The sequence below is a fragment of the Patagioenas fasciata genome, chromosome 21, assembly GCF_037038585.1.
Source record: "Patagioenas fasciata isolate bPatFas1 chromosome 21, bPatFas1.hap1, whole genome shotgun sequence".
In the NCBI taxonomy this organism is placed as follows: domain Eukaryota; kingdom Metazoa; phylum Chordata; class Aves; order Columbiformes; family Columbidae; genus Patagioenas; species Patagioenas fasciata.
This window is the reverse complement of record NC_092540.1, coordinates 2,621,357-2,638,086: the sequence shown is the minus strand read 5'-3', so window position 1 is coordinate 2,638,086 and position 16,730 is coordinate 2,621,357. Positions and strand designations below refer to the sequence as shown.

The 16,730-nt window shown below is 53.5% G+C and overlaps 1 long non-coding RNA gene across 2 annotated transcripts; it reads left to right on the top strand.

The window, feature by feature from the left end:
- Positions 1–1,872: 1,872 nt before the first annotated feature.
- LOC139829588 (uncharacterized) lies at positions 1,873–16,730 on the top strand. 2 transcript variants are annotated; one of them, XR_011742122.1, is made up of 4 exons: positions 1,873–2,630; positions 2,983–3,180; positions 9,282–9,481; positions 15,449–16,730. It is a non-coding gene; the product is annotated as an uncharacterized lncRNA (long non-coding RNA). The 2 variants fall into 2 exon arrangements; XR_011742123.1 differs by lacking the exon at positions 15,449–16,730 and adding an exon at positions 9,856–9,993.

Sequence of the window (16,730 nt, the reverse complement as noted above, 5' to 3'; positions counted from 1 at the left end):
GATTAATAGCTAATAGCCTGCTGAGAGCGTCCCTGGCAGCGCGCTTGGCTTGGGAAAGGGCTGGCTGAGCACAGAGGAGCCGTTCTGCAGGGCAGGATGGATCCCTTTCCGAAAAATGTTAATTAACTTAAAACAAACGCCCAGGAAAGGACCAGCCATTAACTGCCTTCGCTTCCTGAGTCCCATCCCTGCTAATTAAGCAGTGTGTCAGTGCAAGTGACCTGCAGATAACACAGCGCCCAATTTGCATTTAAATTAAAAACCATATTTTTAAAATTAAGGTTTCATTAAGCCCTGTTTGTTTGTCTTTCCAGGCGCACACATTATCCAACCCTTCACTGGTTTTTATTGACCGGCTTTAGGGTGGGGGGCAGGTCCAGACCCTTGGATGCTCCGACACCGCTGGATCTGGAGCAGCTTTGGAGAGCCCGTCAGGGCCGTTCATCCTCGGGATGCTCATCTGACGGTGAGAGGTTCTGGGTGTCCTGAGCGGGATGTTGCTTTTCTACTTGGTGTTTTTCCTCCTGTGTTCTCATTGCCTGCAGGAGCAGCACCAGAGGTCTGCGGTTCCCTCGCCGTGTTCAGGCTGCAGCCGTGATTTTATGGAGCGGTTTTCCCTCCGCTGCTCCCAAAACGCAGCACCTGCCTGGCCAGTCTGGCTGCCCAACGCCCGACCTTGCCAGCTGCTGCAATATTAATGAGCAGGTTGTGTAACGAGTGTCGTGGCCCCGCGGTGACTTATGCTAAACTGCAGCTGGAGGAAGCAGGAGCATCCAGCCTGCGAGAGAGGAGTGTCCGTCTGTCCTGCAGAGCAGAGTCACCTCTGCAGGGACCTGGCTCCAGAGGGGCCAGGGGGTTTGCATGGTTTTGTGCACAGAGAACAGGAGCTGAGGGGAGACCTTCTGATCTCTGAACTGCCTGAAAGGAGCTTGGAGCCAGGGGGGGTCGGGCTCTGCTCCCCAGGAACAAGCGCCAGGAGCAGAGGAAACGGCCTCAAGTTGCGCCAGGGGAGGTTGAGGTTGGATTTAGGAACAATTTCTTCCCCAAAGGGCTGTGGGGCATTGGAACAGGCTGCCCAGGGCAGTGCTGGAGTCACCATCCCTGGAGGGCTGGACAGACGGACATGAGGTTCTCAGGACATGGGGCAGGGACAGGGGTGGGGGAACACTTGGACCCAATGATCTCGAGAGGCTTTTCCAAGCAAAATGATGCTGTGATTTGTACCACAGAAGCTGGTTGCTGGGAATCTTTCACTTGGCAGAGTGCATGAAAACAGCCAGCAGGGCCACATCCAGCCCTTATCCAGGGGCTCGGAGTTGTGCTGCTGTGTTTCTCGTACTAATGTGGTTCATAAAGCGCAGCCCACATTCAAAAGGGGATCTGGTCTTCACTGAGGCGTCTCTCTCATCTTTGTTTTTATTTGTTATACGTATCGAGGTACAACAGACTCTCAACGAGCTCTCGCCTGCCCTGAACTGCACCAGCATCCCCATGGACGGCGGCGATGCCGCTCGGCTCCCCCGTGAGGATCCAGGAGCTCTGGCTCTGCTGGGCAGGCTCCTCCCCAGCAGCGGCACTGATGGAATTCGAACTTTTGTGAGCAAACTTGAATTACTGAGCACGGGCTCAAATTACGCGTGGGGGATGTGTGAGGGTCCATAAATCCCATGACCTCGTTAAAGGGAAGATTGCGCTGCCAGCCTCACCTGGGCAGGTCAAACTGGCTTGAGCTGAGCTCAGGTGTTATTAACAGTGGTGCATCTGCTGTGGTTGGGGGGAGAGGGGGCTCTGGAGTTGTTGCTGTGTCCTGTTCGGCTCTCGTAGCCTCGCCAAGGTCCAGGTGCTGCTGCTGAGATGTGTCCCCTCTCCCCCAGTGTCAGCAGTGCTGTCCCCATGGGGTCAGTGCTGCCCAAATCCTTGTGCGAGCTCCTGGCCCCAGCCTTCCGCAGCCCAGCTCTGGATCCCTTTCATTTCTCCATCTCTCAGCGCTATCAGACGTCCTCTGCCCGTTTGCAGGGAGGCTGACGCAGGAGCAGCTGGCCCGTCTCCATCCCGCTCCGCAGCCAGCCGGGGCCGTGGGGCTGCGGTCACTGCTCCCCGTGCGCGGTGCAGCCCGGGGACACAGCACCGTGTCCTGCTGTCCCCACACCTGCTGCTCGCGGTGCTTCTCCTCCCCGGGAGCTGGGACATTGCTGACCCCGCTGCGGTGACACCGGGGTCTCCGCTGGGCTGGTGCCACGGTGGTTCCGGTGTCCTCCCCGTCCCAGCGCTGAGCTCCCGTGGTACCTGCCTGCCCTCCCTTCCCGCTGCCCTTCGCTCCTCTCTTGGGACCTGACAGCTTTGATTTCTTTCTCCTGGTTAGAGAACATGAGGTTTTTGACAGCTGCCTTTGCCATTATTCTTCCCTTAATGCTGTTGTTGTTTTGCGTTACTGTCAAATCGCGGCTTATTAAAGTTCTTCCCATCCTGTCAGCGGCAGATGAGGAGCGCAAAGGGCTGCGTAATCTCCCGGCTCTGTCTGGGGAAATTGCCTTTTATTATTGATAAGGCAGCGCTGCCTGTGGAGGACGTGACTGCGGCGTGCGGAGCAGCAGAGCAGCACCCTTGGTCCTGCCGGTGCTGCGGTGCTGGTGGGTGCTCCTGGGGTTGAACAGATGGAGATGAGGTTCTCAGGACATGGGGCAGTGCCAGGGGTGGGGGAATGGTTGGACTCAATGATCTTGAGGGGCTTTTCCAACCAAAATGATTCTATGGCTCCTGTGGAGCTGCCTGAGAGGGGAGCCCCGAGAGGACGGGGAAATGTGCTGTCCTGGCTTATGTGGGTTGGGGGCTGCTCTGAGCGCTGGGGGGGTCACACGTGTCCGTGGCTGTGTTCCTACCCCACTCAGTCCCTATGGGCCCAGTGGGGTGTCTGGGGGAAAGAAATCTGGGTCACCACAAACTCTCTCTTTTTGAACATTAAATATTTATCTTTGTTTACAGGCTGTTCCTGCTCCGGCTGCAGAGGAGGGGCAGCGGTGCCAGGAGCAGCGTGTGCGGGGCCACGTGTCCGGGAGCGGCGGCGCGGGGGTGTCAGGCGGCAACGGGACCCTCAGCTGTTTCTTCAGCCAGGCACAGGTGTCCTTCACCCCTGTGTCCGTGGCTCTGCTGCTGCGTTCGAAAGGTCCCGGCCACGCTCAGGTTTGTGATTGGGGTTGCAGGAGCTCTGCAGATCCCCAGCCCAGCCCTGCTCATGCGGGGTCACCAGAGCAGATCACACAGGTGGGTCCAGAGGGTTCAAATGTCTCAGAGAAGGAGACTCCACACCCGCTCTGGGCAGCCTGGGCCAGGCTCCAGCACCTCCCAGCAAACAAGTTTCTGCTCATGTTCAGATGGAGCCTCCTGTGTTTCAGTCTGTGCCCGTTGCCCCTCACCCTGGTGTTGGGCACCACTGAACAGAGTCTGGTCCATCCTCTGACACCCACCCTGCTGATTAACAGCCCGACGGGTCCCTGGAGTGGGTTGGTGGACACCGGCCAGGAAGGGAACGCGTTGGGAGCGGACACTGGTCCTGCGAGAGCCGATATCCCGTTTCCAGGGTGGGCATTGATGTGCTGATGAGCTCCGGTTACACCTGGCTCTGTGAACAGCCGCACCTTTGCGCAGCGACTGACGCTTCCCACGGCTTGTCTAAAAATCCCTTGGCGCCCGTGCGGCTCCTCCGGCATCGTTCGGGGTACTGCTGGGGTGCAGGATTTGTGCCTGTATCGTCCTGTAACACCCTCCCGTGTCAGGTAACAGCATGGCGAATGCTCATCCCTTTCCTTGGCGTCTCCTCGAGGTGACCACACAGAGACCACCTCGCGCTGCCCCCCAAATTCCCCGTGGGAGCCCCAGCTGCAGCTCCCGTGCGTTACGAGCTGCTCCCCTGCTTTGGAGCAGGACGGGCTGATGTTCCCTTGGGCTCATCCCCCCTCTGCCCAAGGAGGGTTTGATTGTGTGATCCGGGCTCTTTGCTGGCTCGGAACTTGCTGTGATGCCAGGAAGGTCATTCCCTTGGCATGAGCCTCCTTGTTTGGCTGTTGGAATCATGAGTCCAACATGGGCCATGTCCCGGTGAGTGGAGACCCCTGGGGCTGGAAGGGGCCGAGAAGCACCGAGTCCAGTGCCTACGGGGCCAGGGCCGCCCTTGGGTGATGGATGGGGTGGGAATCTGCAGACTCAGCACGAGCCCAGCAAAGCACTTTACTGCACTCATTGGAAGCCGCCACAGCAAGTGCTACTTTTTTTGCTGATAAATCTTGTTTTTAAATTAGCTGCATGTCAAGCTGGTAAATAATGCATCTTGTAAATGGAAAGTGTGTTCAAATCCGGGCTGGAACAACCAGCCTGTGCTGCAGGTACAGCGAGTCCTGCGCAGCAGGGAGAACAGGCGGCAGCGGTACCTGGAGGCCTCCCGGACTGCTTTTCAAATTGCCTTTTAAAATCTTTATTTCCCACAACGTATTCCGTGAGATTTTCCCGTAAGTGTAAACCCGGGAGTAGCTTTGATGGGAAGATGAAGGTTTTATATGTATGAACCGGAGCAGGAGGTGTCAGCCGGCCCCCTCGCTGCTCTGGGAGCGTTTGCAGCTGTGTCGGAGCCGTCCCCGTGGGTGCCTCGCTCCAGAGCCCAGCAAACGGCTTCCCCGAGTCCTCACCACCGAGATTTGAGCAGAACAGATTGTTAATTACTATTAGAAGTCCCTGGAGCTACACGGTACCACGTGCTGCCTGCCTGCGTGGAACAGATGGGCTTGAAGCTCCGTGAGGTCTCGGATGCAGGTGGTTTTGCGATGGATAAAACCCCCCACAAACCCCAGCTCTTTCTTGGGGAAACCCAGTCCTGAGTGGGATGAAGTGGGGAGGTCTGGGCTGAGCACCGGAGCCCCGGCAGCGCTGGGTGCAGGCGGGAGCCCCGCTCCTGTGGTCTGAAGGGCACAAGCATCGCCTCACCTTGGCTGCTCAGCCCTGAAAGTCACAGCGAGCTCCAGCACAGGGGGCTGTCACCGTCTGTCTGCGGCATGTCACTGCTGCACGTGTCGCTCACGTAAAGCCCTGCAGCTGTGCTGTTTGGGTTCCAGCCCTCGGTTGCTTTGGGCACACGCAACCGCGGAGCAAACCTGAAGATTTAAAGCCAGAATGTGGCCCGGACTCGAGCGGCTGGCACGCTGCGTACGGACAGAATTCCTTGTGGCTGCAGGAGAGTGAAGCTGGGGCAGAGCCCAGTTTGTTGCGTCAGTGCTGTCACCACCGTGTGTCACCACCCAATAGCACAGGGCAGCACCTTGGCAAACCCCCCGGGTGTGGGGATGGGGCTTGGGGATTGGTGTGATGCTCTGGAGGAGCCACAGCTTTGCAGGAAGGCAAATAACGGGGGTTTGGCCCATCCGCAGAGCTGCTGCCCATCTCGGAGCACGCTGGGAGGAGAGTTTGTCGGTGATGAATTATGCGCTGTTATCAGAAGCAATTACCGATCAGCAAAGTGCTGCGGGGCAGCGCGGAGGAGCCCGCGGGATGGATGTGAAAATAGCACGATAGATTCCTTGAATACTGCTAAATGGGAAGGGCTAATTAAAAACCTGGAGGGTTTCCAGGGATAAACATAATGGGATAGCCAAGGTGCTTGCAAGCTGGTGTTAAAAGACAAGTTCTTCGCCGTGGGGGTTGAGCTGACACAGCAGCAGCTGCAGAGCATCCTTCATCCTCCATCCTCGTGCCAGGGCAGCGCCAGCGGGTGCTCGTGGCCCAGCTGGTGGCCGCAGGGTGATGTGGTGGGATGCAGACCCAAGCCAATGGACATAGGGTAATGTGGTGGCATGCAGACCCAAGCCAATGGACATAGAGTGATGTGGTGGCATGCAGAACCCAGCCGATGGACATAGGGTGACGTGGTGGCATGCAGACCCCAGCCAATGGACATAGGGTGACATGGTGGGATGCAGACCCCAGCCAATGGATGTAGGGTGATGTGGTGGCATGCAGACCCCAGCCAATGGACATAGGGTGACACGGGTGGGATGCAGACCCTGCTGCGGTACCCAGGGTCCTGCCTGGCTGATGTGGGGGCTCGTGGCACAGCTGGAACCAGGGAGGAGGAAGAGGAGGAGAAGCGGCACTGAACCTTGCAGTGCCCATCCAGCCACTGCCGCTGGTTCCGTTTAAACTCTGAAGCTGTTTTCCCACAAAGGTAATTTTCTGCTTCTCTGACTCAATTCTATTCATCTTTTAGAGGGTAATTAGCATCACTTCAGTGTTCTTTTATGCCCAACTAATTGCACCTTGTTTCAGGAGCGAAAGTTAATGCCTCTCCATTTAGGTTAGAGCAGAAATTTATGATTAGAGATGAGGCCAGGCAGAAATGTGTACCATGAGTACCCCTGCCTGCCTGCCTGCCTTGAGAATTGCTGCCTGCGCTGCTGGAAAGGTTTTCCCATTTTACGTTGGAGCTGCTCGTGGCTGCTACAGCTGTGTAGTAACGAGCTGAAGCCGCATGCAGCAGCCTTGGTGGCTGCGGGTGACAGTGGTGACAGCGGGAGAGGGGCGTCAAGGGCACACACAGAGTCAACCGGGACCAACAGCCATATGGGACACAGTGATGGGGCTCAGGACCCACTCTGGTGTTACCAGAGAAGTAGATGGGGCTGGATGTCACTGCTGGGTGGGGTTGGCACAGGGGGAACCCTCTGGGCCAGGTCACTGTGTGGCGAGAGGTGCTGGCCAGTTGTCCCGCTATGGCAGCTTTTCTCTAACGTATGGCTGGTGGTTCTTTACTTTCAGATGGTTTGACCAAACTGATTGTACCCGCGCCCCAGTGTTTGGCTGTCACAGAATCACAACATCGCTTTGGTTGAAAGAGACCCTCAAGATCACAGAGTCCACCTGCTCCCCCACCCCCGGCACTGCCCCATGTCCTGAGAACCTCATGTCCGTCTGTCCAACCCTCCAGGGATGGTGACTCCAGCACTGCCCTGGGCAGCCTGTTCCAATGCCCCACAGCCCTTTGGGGAAGAAATTGTTCCCCAGATCCAACCTCAACCTCCCCTGGTGCAACTTGAGGCCGTTTCCTCTGCTCCTGGCGCTTGTTCCTGGGGAGCAGAGCCCGACCCCCCTGGCTCCAAGCTCCTTTCAGGCAGTTCAGAGATCAGAAGGTCTCCCCTCAGCTCCTGTTCTCCAGCTGAACCCCCCAGGTCCCTCAGCCGCTCCCATCACACTTGTGCCCTTCCCCAGCTCTGTTCCCTTCTCTGTCGTCTCTCTGCAGCTCTTGCTGTGATCGGGATGGCCGATCAACCTCTTTTTCCTGCACCAGCAAAGGCATTTTCTGCCATTCACCTGCTGCTCACAAGCACCAAAATCACAGTCCAGCCAAACCCAACACCGAAGCCTCGTGCCCCGTTCTGCTGGGGCTGCCGCCTGCAAACGGTGCCAGGCAAACACCAACCAGACCACACGTGTTCCGAGACCTCATTTGGGGGGCTGCTGATCAGGCATCAGCGACTTTGATAGCGCCAAGGACTAGAAAGTAAATACCTCCACTATAAATCTTGTCTGCTTTAAAGTAGGTTATATTTTCAAAGCGCTTTAGTTCTCAGGAATTTAATATTGCGATGTCAATTGTAAGACAAGTAATTGGATGGGGAGAAGGTTGTTACCGGGACCTGAGATTAAAGGCAGGATTTGAAACGCCGTGTTGTGTGCGGGCGGGGGGTTTTGTTCGCTGCAAATGTGACTCTGGAGGTTTCGCAGGCAGCGTTTCTGTTTGAAGTCGGCTCCGTGAGGTTCGCTGTCCCGCCACGGCTTCAACACGAGATGGATCGTGGAGCCCAAGGTTGGAAGGGAACGCGTCTTCTCGCGAAAGCAGCTGTGCAGCGAAGCACCGGCACGAGGCTTCTCCAGCGCCTCCTCCCCACCGGGCCCCCAGACCTGCGTTTAATCCTCCCCGGGAGTGGGTTGCTTTAATCTCACCGAGCAGTTTATGTTTTAGGTTATTAAAAGCGCTTTGCGCCCACGCTGGGAGAGACCCAGCTGCTCCCAGGGGAGCCTCTGCCTCCCCAGCGCCCTCCCTCTGCCGCTCCTGCCCAAGGACGGAGCTTCTGCCGTCCCGTGAATGACATTTTCCTGCTCTGTCCTTTTCCAAATCACGAGCTGTACCAGTGTGAGCCAGCAACGCATTTTGGAACTAAGCAGGAGCTGTGGGCTTTGTCAGAGAGACCCCTTCTCAAAGCCGGACCCTGCAGCCCTGGCACCTCCTTTGCCCAGCTGAGCTGAGAAGCCCTGCTCGGCTTAAGGACACGACTTTGATATTTCCAGTCCTAACCTTTCTGTGAAAAAGCGACTACCAGGCAGGTGAGCTGGTCAGCCGTGCCTAATGTAGATTGATAGCGGATCGGCTTTTCTGTCTTAATTTGCTTACGACCTAGAGAATTAGCAGAGAGGATCTGTTATCCTGCCAGTGCACTAATGACTCCTGCAAGAGAAGGGCTCCCCAGGGAAGGAGTGGTATTTGCTAACCTTTCCCTGCCTTGCTTTATATAATAGCACACTCCTCCAAATGTCCTCAGCGTGACTGGCTGCTCCCCTTCTCCTCCATTCTGCATGGTATTTGACTTTTTAAATTTCAAGAATGCTGCGGAGTGAGAAAAGGTGCTGAACTCCTCATGTCGCTCAGCGTCCCTCTCCATTCTTAGAGATGCTGCTGGTTTCGGAATTCAAAGGGATGCGCTTTTCCTCTTCAGGGCCTCCAAAAATGTCCTGTATCCGTATGTCCAGATGGATAGAAAAGAGAAACAAAGCCCAGATTGCTCCTCCTTGCTGGCACCAGCACATGGTCCATGGGCACGATGGCCCAATGCAGGCGGGTGCCGACTGCTGGTGTCCCAGCCCTGGCCCTGCTCCTGCTGCCGGCAACAGTTAAAGAGCTTGAGGAAAAGTGCTGAGAAGCTCTTTCCTAGGATGTGACATTGATAAATGAACGGTGGGAACCTCCTGAAAGGTTTGTAATATTCATCTTAAGGACAAAATCTGTGGCTCCCTAGGCCGTGAGTGTTATTGCTGCATTTGTTTCCACACAGTGGGGTTTGGGTTTGTTTTCTGGTTGGTTGATTGGTTTTGTTTTTAACAATAGACGTAGCCTTCTGCATGTTTGATTTCAGGCACTGCCCAAATACCTCACCAGGAAAACAATGTCCCTCTTCAGCTGAGCATAAACAGGTAGCGCTGGGATTTTCTGAATTAAAATTAAAAAGTTCCTTTGGTAATTCCAGACTAAACTTAAAAAGTGGACCAGGACAGCGCTGGAAAAGAAGATCCCCATGCAGTGAATGTCACGACTCTCCCACCCACCCACCGTGCCCTGGTGCGGGAGCCCCGAGGATGGAGCGGATGAGGATGAGGATGCAGCGAGGAAGGCCAGCAGGCATCAGCCCTCCATTGCCAGGGCTTTTTCTACCCACTCATCAGCCAGGTATTATTCTCCAGTGAGCTCAATCCCATCTCTCTGAGAGGGCTGCGTGGCATCCAGCAATAGGACAAAGTAGGTGAATTACTTTCTGTGCTCTCAGAGATGATAAGGAGCCTGAGAGGCAGCACAGCCTCACTTAGAGAGGATGAAGCCATTCACAGGCTGAAGTTAAGAGAGTGTGAAGAACGATAAGGAGCTAAAATGAGAATAAAATGAAGGTAGCAGGCACAGCGCAGACAAGTAATCAAAGGAAATTCATTAGTCTGTCAGGCACAGGCAATGGGAGTGGAGCCGGGAGCCCGAAAGGTTCAATGCAATTGCTGGTGCTGAACCAGAGCAAATGGAAATTAATTCTCCTTCTCTGTGTTTCTTTGCAGAAGAGGGAACTGCTGCCTGTCAGCTGGGAGCAGAGACCTGCTCCGGTCCCTCTGCTCGGCAATGGCGCTGCCCAGCGTCCCAGCACCCGGGGACCGAGCTCCATGTCCCTGTGGGGAGGTGAGAGGTTGAAACCCATGGCTGGGGACCCCTCTGCCTCATCGAGGCCCTGGCAGAGCAGGGACCGCAGACAGGGCTCCCTGCAAGCTGCCCCATGGCAAACCCCACACGGGGCTGTAGCGCTGGCCTCAGCGCTCCTGCCAGGTAGGACAAAATGATGAGGAATTAATTAACTAATTATGCCACAGCACTGATCTGGCCTGTCTTGCTCAGGATCGGTGGGCACCAGATCTGACACCATCCGAGGTGTTTGCCGGGGGGAGCGTGGAGGGCGGCAGAAATAGCCGGGCTGAGCAAGGAGAGCACCAGCTATGGAGACATCAGTGTTTGATAAGACCAGAGGAAATGGACTCAAGTTGCCCAGGGGAGGTTGAGGTTGGATCTGGGGAACAATTTCTTCCCCAAAGGGCTGTGGGGCATTGGAACAGGCTGCCCAGGGCAGTGCTGGAGTCACCATCCCTGGAGGGTTGGACAGACGGACATGAGGTTCTCAGGACATGGGGCAGTGACAGGGTAGGGGTAATGGTTGGACTCCATGACCTTGAAGATCTCTTCCAACAGAAATGATTCTGTGACTCCGTGTGCCACGTTACCCAGCGAATCACACCAGCACACGTCCCTGCAAAGCAGCTGCTCTCTGCTCGCTGCCACAAATCTCCAGGTCTTGCACTGTATAAACAGGGATGCTGAGCTTGGCCAAGCTGCCACCATCGCTTCACGCGACAGTCGTGTGCGTACAACGTTCCTCGGCCAACCTGCCTGCAAACCCTCTGCTCTGCTCGCCTTCAACAGGAGTCAGTGCATTAATTACCCTGACAACACAGCAGAAGTGCCAGCAGGTGCGGCTATCACCATTATAAGCTGTCACTTACGTCTGTTTTTATTTCTACAACTTCTTCCCATTAAAAGCCTGTAATTAAGATAATTAGAACAAAGATGTTTGCCTTGTAATCAGCATAGATTTCAATAAGATTTTGGTTTACAGGCAAAAGTTGTTAACTTATTATTTAAATAATGTTATATATATTGACAGTGCGCTAGTGGTACCAGGGAAGCGGTTATAGATCCAACTCATTTAGGGTATTTATGATTCATTTCTCTTTTAATCCCTTTCGGTTTGATGAACACGTATCAAACCGCCAGGAAACGACACAGCAGATCCCCAGGTGAGCCAGGACTGAGCTGTGCGGAGCTGAGCTGTGCCATGGCAAAGTGCTGCAGTTAAATTGGGTTGGGTTTAGATGGGAGATTAGGAAAAACTTCTTCCTGGAAAGGGCTGTGGGGCATTGGAACAGGCTGCCCAGGGCAGTGCTGGAGTCACCATCCCTGCAGAGTTGGACAGACGGACACGAGGTTCTCAGGGATGGGGATGTGGGGGAATGGTTGGACTCGATGAGCTTGGAGATCTCTTTCAACAGAAGTGATTCTGTGGTTTTTGGTGGCGGGGATCGCGCTCGCAGGGGCCGTGGGAGGCTCTCTGCAGAGGTACGGCTCGGCCGAGCCACCGCAGGGATGTCCTGCAGCACGAGCCTGGCTGGCCTCAAATCTCTCCATAACCCTGGAGAGAGAAATTCTGGCTCTGGAAATTGATTTCTCACTTTCCCCATGTCACAGACTGTTCAAAACAGCTGCTGGCAGCATCCCGGTGTTAACGAGCGCCGGTGATGGGGTGGGAGGTGGGCAGAGGCTGTCTGTCTGTCCTGCCCCCCTCCACCTGCTGAAGGAGCCCGAGCGTCTCCACGTTTCCCATTTCCCACACACTCCCCATCCCCAGGTCCCGGGACCAGCCCTTCCTTAGCTCCAGCAACGATTTTCTCCCCAAGCAATGTCTTTGGGAAGGGTTTTTGCAGTGACGTTGTCCCTGTGAAGGTTGGGGTCACCCCCACGGCTCCTGCTGGGGAAGGGGAGGGATGGAGTCGTGATGTCCCCGTGCCGGGTACCGTGTGTCCGCTCCTGTTCACCTGACAGTGATATATAACACAAAGCACCTACCCTCAAGGGCTCTCTGCAGCTTGCAGCCCTTCATTTCCCAGGTTTAAAAATAGCTACAGGCATTATAAACAACCTTGCACAAAGCATGACTTAAAAAACTTGTTTTTCATCCTATCCGTGCTCCTCGTGGGAATGAACGCTCTTATCTCCTCCTTTCTGTGCTCGGTTTACTGCTCTGTGCGGGAGTGGAACACGAACAATACGGCCCATCCAGCCCAGCCTCACGTAAAGGAAACCATCTATTTATTTATTTCTGCTTCTGCGGTGCTCCAAGTTCTTCAGGGGCCCTGAGATGAAGCAGCAAACACCAGAGAATCGCATGGAGCCCGTTACCGACCAGGCAATCGCTTTCAAAATGTATAAATCTGCTTACTGAGGAGGGACTTTGGCTCTTTCTCAAGAGCTCCTTCCAAATCCAGGCTCTGTCTGGCAGCCTCCGCGTTAATACACACTTGCACATTAGCAGTTGTGAAGTTTTTATCTTCTGCTAAAGAAAAAAAGAAAGAGGTATGAATTATGCAGCAGGGAAGTATAATACGTGAGTTAGCAGTGCATAAATCATCGGGTGCAGAAATGCTGTGCGGGGCTGGGATAGAGCCTGGGGTGCTCCTGCCTCTGCCAGCCCTGCCAGTCGGCGCATGGGGCTCCTGCCCCAGTTTGGGGCCTCCCGCATCGGTTTGGTGCCTCCCGCTCCGGTTTGGTGCCTCCCGCTCCGGTTTGGTGCCTCCCGCTCCGATTTGGTGCCTCCCGCTCCGGTTTGGTGCCTCCCGCTCCAGTTTGGTGCCTCCTGCTCTGGTTTGGGGCCTCTCACTTCAGTTTGGTGCCTCTCACTTTGGTTTGGTGCCTCTCACTTTGGTTTGGTGCCTCTCACTTTGGTTTGGTGCCTCTTGCTCCGGTTTGGTGCCTCTTGCTCCGGTTTGGTGCCTCCTGCTCCAGTTTTGTGCCTCCTGCTTCAGTTTGGTGCCTCCTGCTCTGGTTTGGGACCTCTCACTTTGGTTTGGTGCCTCTCACTTTGGTTTGGTGCCTCTCACTTTGGTTTGGTGCCTCTCACTTTGGTTTGGTGCCTCTCACTTCGGTTTGGTGCCTCTTGCTCCGGTTTGGTGCCTTACGCTCCAGTTTGGTGCCTCCTGCTCTGGTTTGGTGCCTCCCGCTCTGGTTTGGCACGTCCCGCTCTGGTTTGGTGCGTCCTGCTGCTGTTTGGTGCCTCCCGCTCCGGTTTGGTGCCTCCCGCTCCGGTTTGGTGCCTCTCGGTTCCCAGGCGCTGGGCTGTGAAGTCCGTGGGCACGTCTGGCTCTGCCCTCCCCATGAAGGGCTGGGTGCCCCACGGCTCCGCCACGGGACGCAGCTCTGCCCTCACCGAGCCCCAGGCCTCACTGCGGGGTCTGTCCCGTCACAGGGAGGTGACGAAATCCAGCGTTGTGTGGTTTTGCTGCAACGAGGCATTTTTCTGTAATGCTTCAGATGCCTTCGTTTCATCACCGTGCGTGAGGGCTCCCCAGAGATGGCTTTGGGCTGGGAAAGAGGGTTTGTGTTGGAGGAGCTGCCTGTGCGCTGCTCGCTGACATGAGGAAGGAATTGTTGGCCCTGAGGGTGCAACCTGGCCCAGGTTCCCAGAGAGGTGGTGGATGAACCATCCCTGGAGACATCCCAGGCCAGGCTGGACGGGGCTCTGAGCAACCTGAGCTGGTGAAGATGTCCCTGTCATGGCAGGGGTGGCACTGGGGGAGCTTTAATGGTCCCTTCAACCCAAACCATCTGTGATTCCTGCACGTGCTGCCATCCCAACCGTGGGTCTTAAATCAGCTGCTCTTCAGGCTTTATTCAAATCTCTCCGCAATAACCTAAATACTGCAGTGTAAAGACTTGATCTTTATTATTTGCCAAGCAACGCGGGTCTGTTAAAAGTCCAATTGCAAATGAGACGTGGGAAGGTTGGACTCTTTGCAGAAACCTTCACCCCGAGCAGATGAGACAGGAGACTCCCCAGGCACTGCCCCGGGCTGAGGGGCGGACAATTAACCAAATTAACTTCAGTAACTCACCCGATTGTGCCACATCTCCCAGGTCCTGTTACACTGCTCACACCCACGCTGCTCTCCCGCTTTATGCACCCAGTTCATCCTGAAAGATTTGCTTTCCTTTTTTCCTCCCTCTTTTTACATACGGTCCCTACACAGCCACCTGCTTGGCTGCTGCTCTGGAAGGGATTCTTTTTTATTTGCATGACGTATATTTTTGAATTTCCCACTCATTATAAGAAGAAAACTTCCCATGAAATAAATCACAAGTGGAACAGATAGTGAGGAAGCTGCTTCTACAGAACAGCCCTGGCCACTGTTTCCAGGCTCCTGTGGGCTGAGGGAGAGTTACAAATGAGCATATATATTCTGTATAGTATATAGTATATTATATATAGTATATTATAGAATATATCGATTCTATATAGTATATTCTACATAGTTTTATTTCCTCTTAGTGCCATTATGCTCTATGGGCTGTAACAGGCAGATCTTTCCAAAACACCCCTGTGCTTTCCTGTGCAAGCCAATCCTCCTAACCTGATTCACGGCATCAGGCAGCGTTTGACGTGAACCTGCAGTTAATTACATGTTCTTGCTAAAAATAATTGAGTAGCCTCGGTTCTGATGGCAGTAATTGCATCCTAATGAATTTATTTGTCAACTTGTTACGTGCGACTTTGGTGTGTTCGGTAAATACCGGATTAAGCTCATGGTTCGGCACAGGTGCTCTGAGAAGGACGTGGGGCTGTCGCTGTCCCTGCTGCTCGGTGGCTCCGGGGGTGACAATCAAGCAAGGTCAGAACTCCAACCTGTGCTCTGTGAACGAAAAAGCAGCTTTGGCAAAAGTTATAGAAGTGATGCAGCACTCCATAAGGGCTCATTACAGAATGCTTCTTGTCATTGTTTTCCATGCTCGCTACCAAAATACCAGCTCCAGCTCCCCTGCAAAGCCGTGCGTGTTAGTTAACCTCATTAAATCCTAAAGGATTAGTCAGCTGTTCCTCAACCACAGAACTGTTAGGAAACATCTAAAGCTGAAAGTTGTGTGGCTTGGAAAGTGATTTCCTAATATGCAGACTTCAAAGGAATTTTGAAATGCTGCAGCGTAAGGGAGGCAGACTAACGTTAATCCACCCGAGTGCTGCTTCATGGCCTGTTGAATTTTTTGTCTTGATAGGTGTTTATAAGCAGCTGAGCATGGAGGGGGCCTTGTGACAAGCTGGAGTTATCGCAGAAGGGAATCACAGCGTTTCCCCTCCCCGGCGTTGAGCCCTCGCGCCACCGCGCTCCTCGTCTTCGCACCTTTCCTGAGGTTTTTGAGGCGCGTCTGCATGGTTTTGCTCCATTTTACGACAAAATGCTGTGCTGTGGAGACCAGTAAGAGACCGTGGCAGTGATAACAAATAGTGTCCAATCCTATAGGGTCCATCTCTTCTTCTTTTCTTTTGCTTTTCTTTCATAGCGGAGCTGGTTTCAACACTAAGGGATGAAGAACCACGTGCCCCACCACACTGTCCTTGGCAGCGAGGCCGAGCCGCACGGCGGGACGCCGAGGATTGATGCCCGTGAAACAGATCCAGCTGCAAAGAAAGAAGAGTCCCTGCTTTCCGAGAGGGAAATTAATCTTGACGTATTAATTAAGCTGGAGGAGAGGTTGGTGCTGGAATGGTGAGCTTTGGAGATTATTATATTGCCATTATTCATTAATGGCTGCAAAAGAAACTAGGTCTACATGACAATGGTAAAGTATAATGGCAAACCTATGAAGCCTCTATTATATCTCGTTTACTCCAAAAGAGTCCTTTGCTATTAATTTGATTTAAAAAACCAGAAGGTACTAATCAGGTTTTGGTCCACAGTGACACGTGTTACCGTAAAAATACTGCCAGAAGAATATAGAAAATCTCTCAGTGTGTTTAGAGCAATAATTTTAAAATGGAATTAAGATAGGATAGGACTTCCAGAACCATGGATGTTATAAGGCAGCGGTGCTATTTTTGTGTGGTCAATATGAAAAAGAAAGGGAGAAAAGAAATGACTTCGAAGAGGTGCCTCAGTGGGGCTCCCTGGGGACCAGGGACATTTCACCTCTCGTAGCGATACCTGGTGACCCTCCCTTGAAGTGAAGTTTGTTCCGTCACAGCGCGTTACTCCATTTCTTGTACTAAAATGGAAATTAACTTAAGCCCACACTAAGAAGCTTATTTCAATATGAGCTCTAATTACTGCCGGGGCTCTCTAAAAAAGCTTTCTTTAAAACTTTTATCAAAGTTCTTTCGTGTTATTATTGCTTTCTGTGATGTGTCTGGATTTTCCAAACAGCAAATAATTCTGCGCTTATCTTGGTTGCTTTGATAATGTATTTTATGACAGATCTACTGAGACTCTAACTACATTATTAACATTAAAAAAGGAAGAATGGGGACAATCTTTCCTAAATAAGTCTGCGAAAACCCTTGCATGCCATTGCTGCTGCTTAAACACTAATCATGGAAAGACAAGATATGTATTAATCATATAGCTTTCGACAGAGTAGCTAGATATGGATTATCATGTTGCTAGGAATGAAGAATACAGGCATCCTCTGTCAGCTGGGCAAGGTTGATTTGCTCGGGCGATGCTTTCTGACAAAACCAGCTACATGTGCAACAGCAGCAAAGCAAGAGGCCGGCTGTGTTGGACTGAAACCACCCAAAAGACAAGAGCAGGCTGTAGTGAGAATGTGGACTACAGGTTGGATTTAG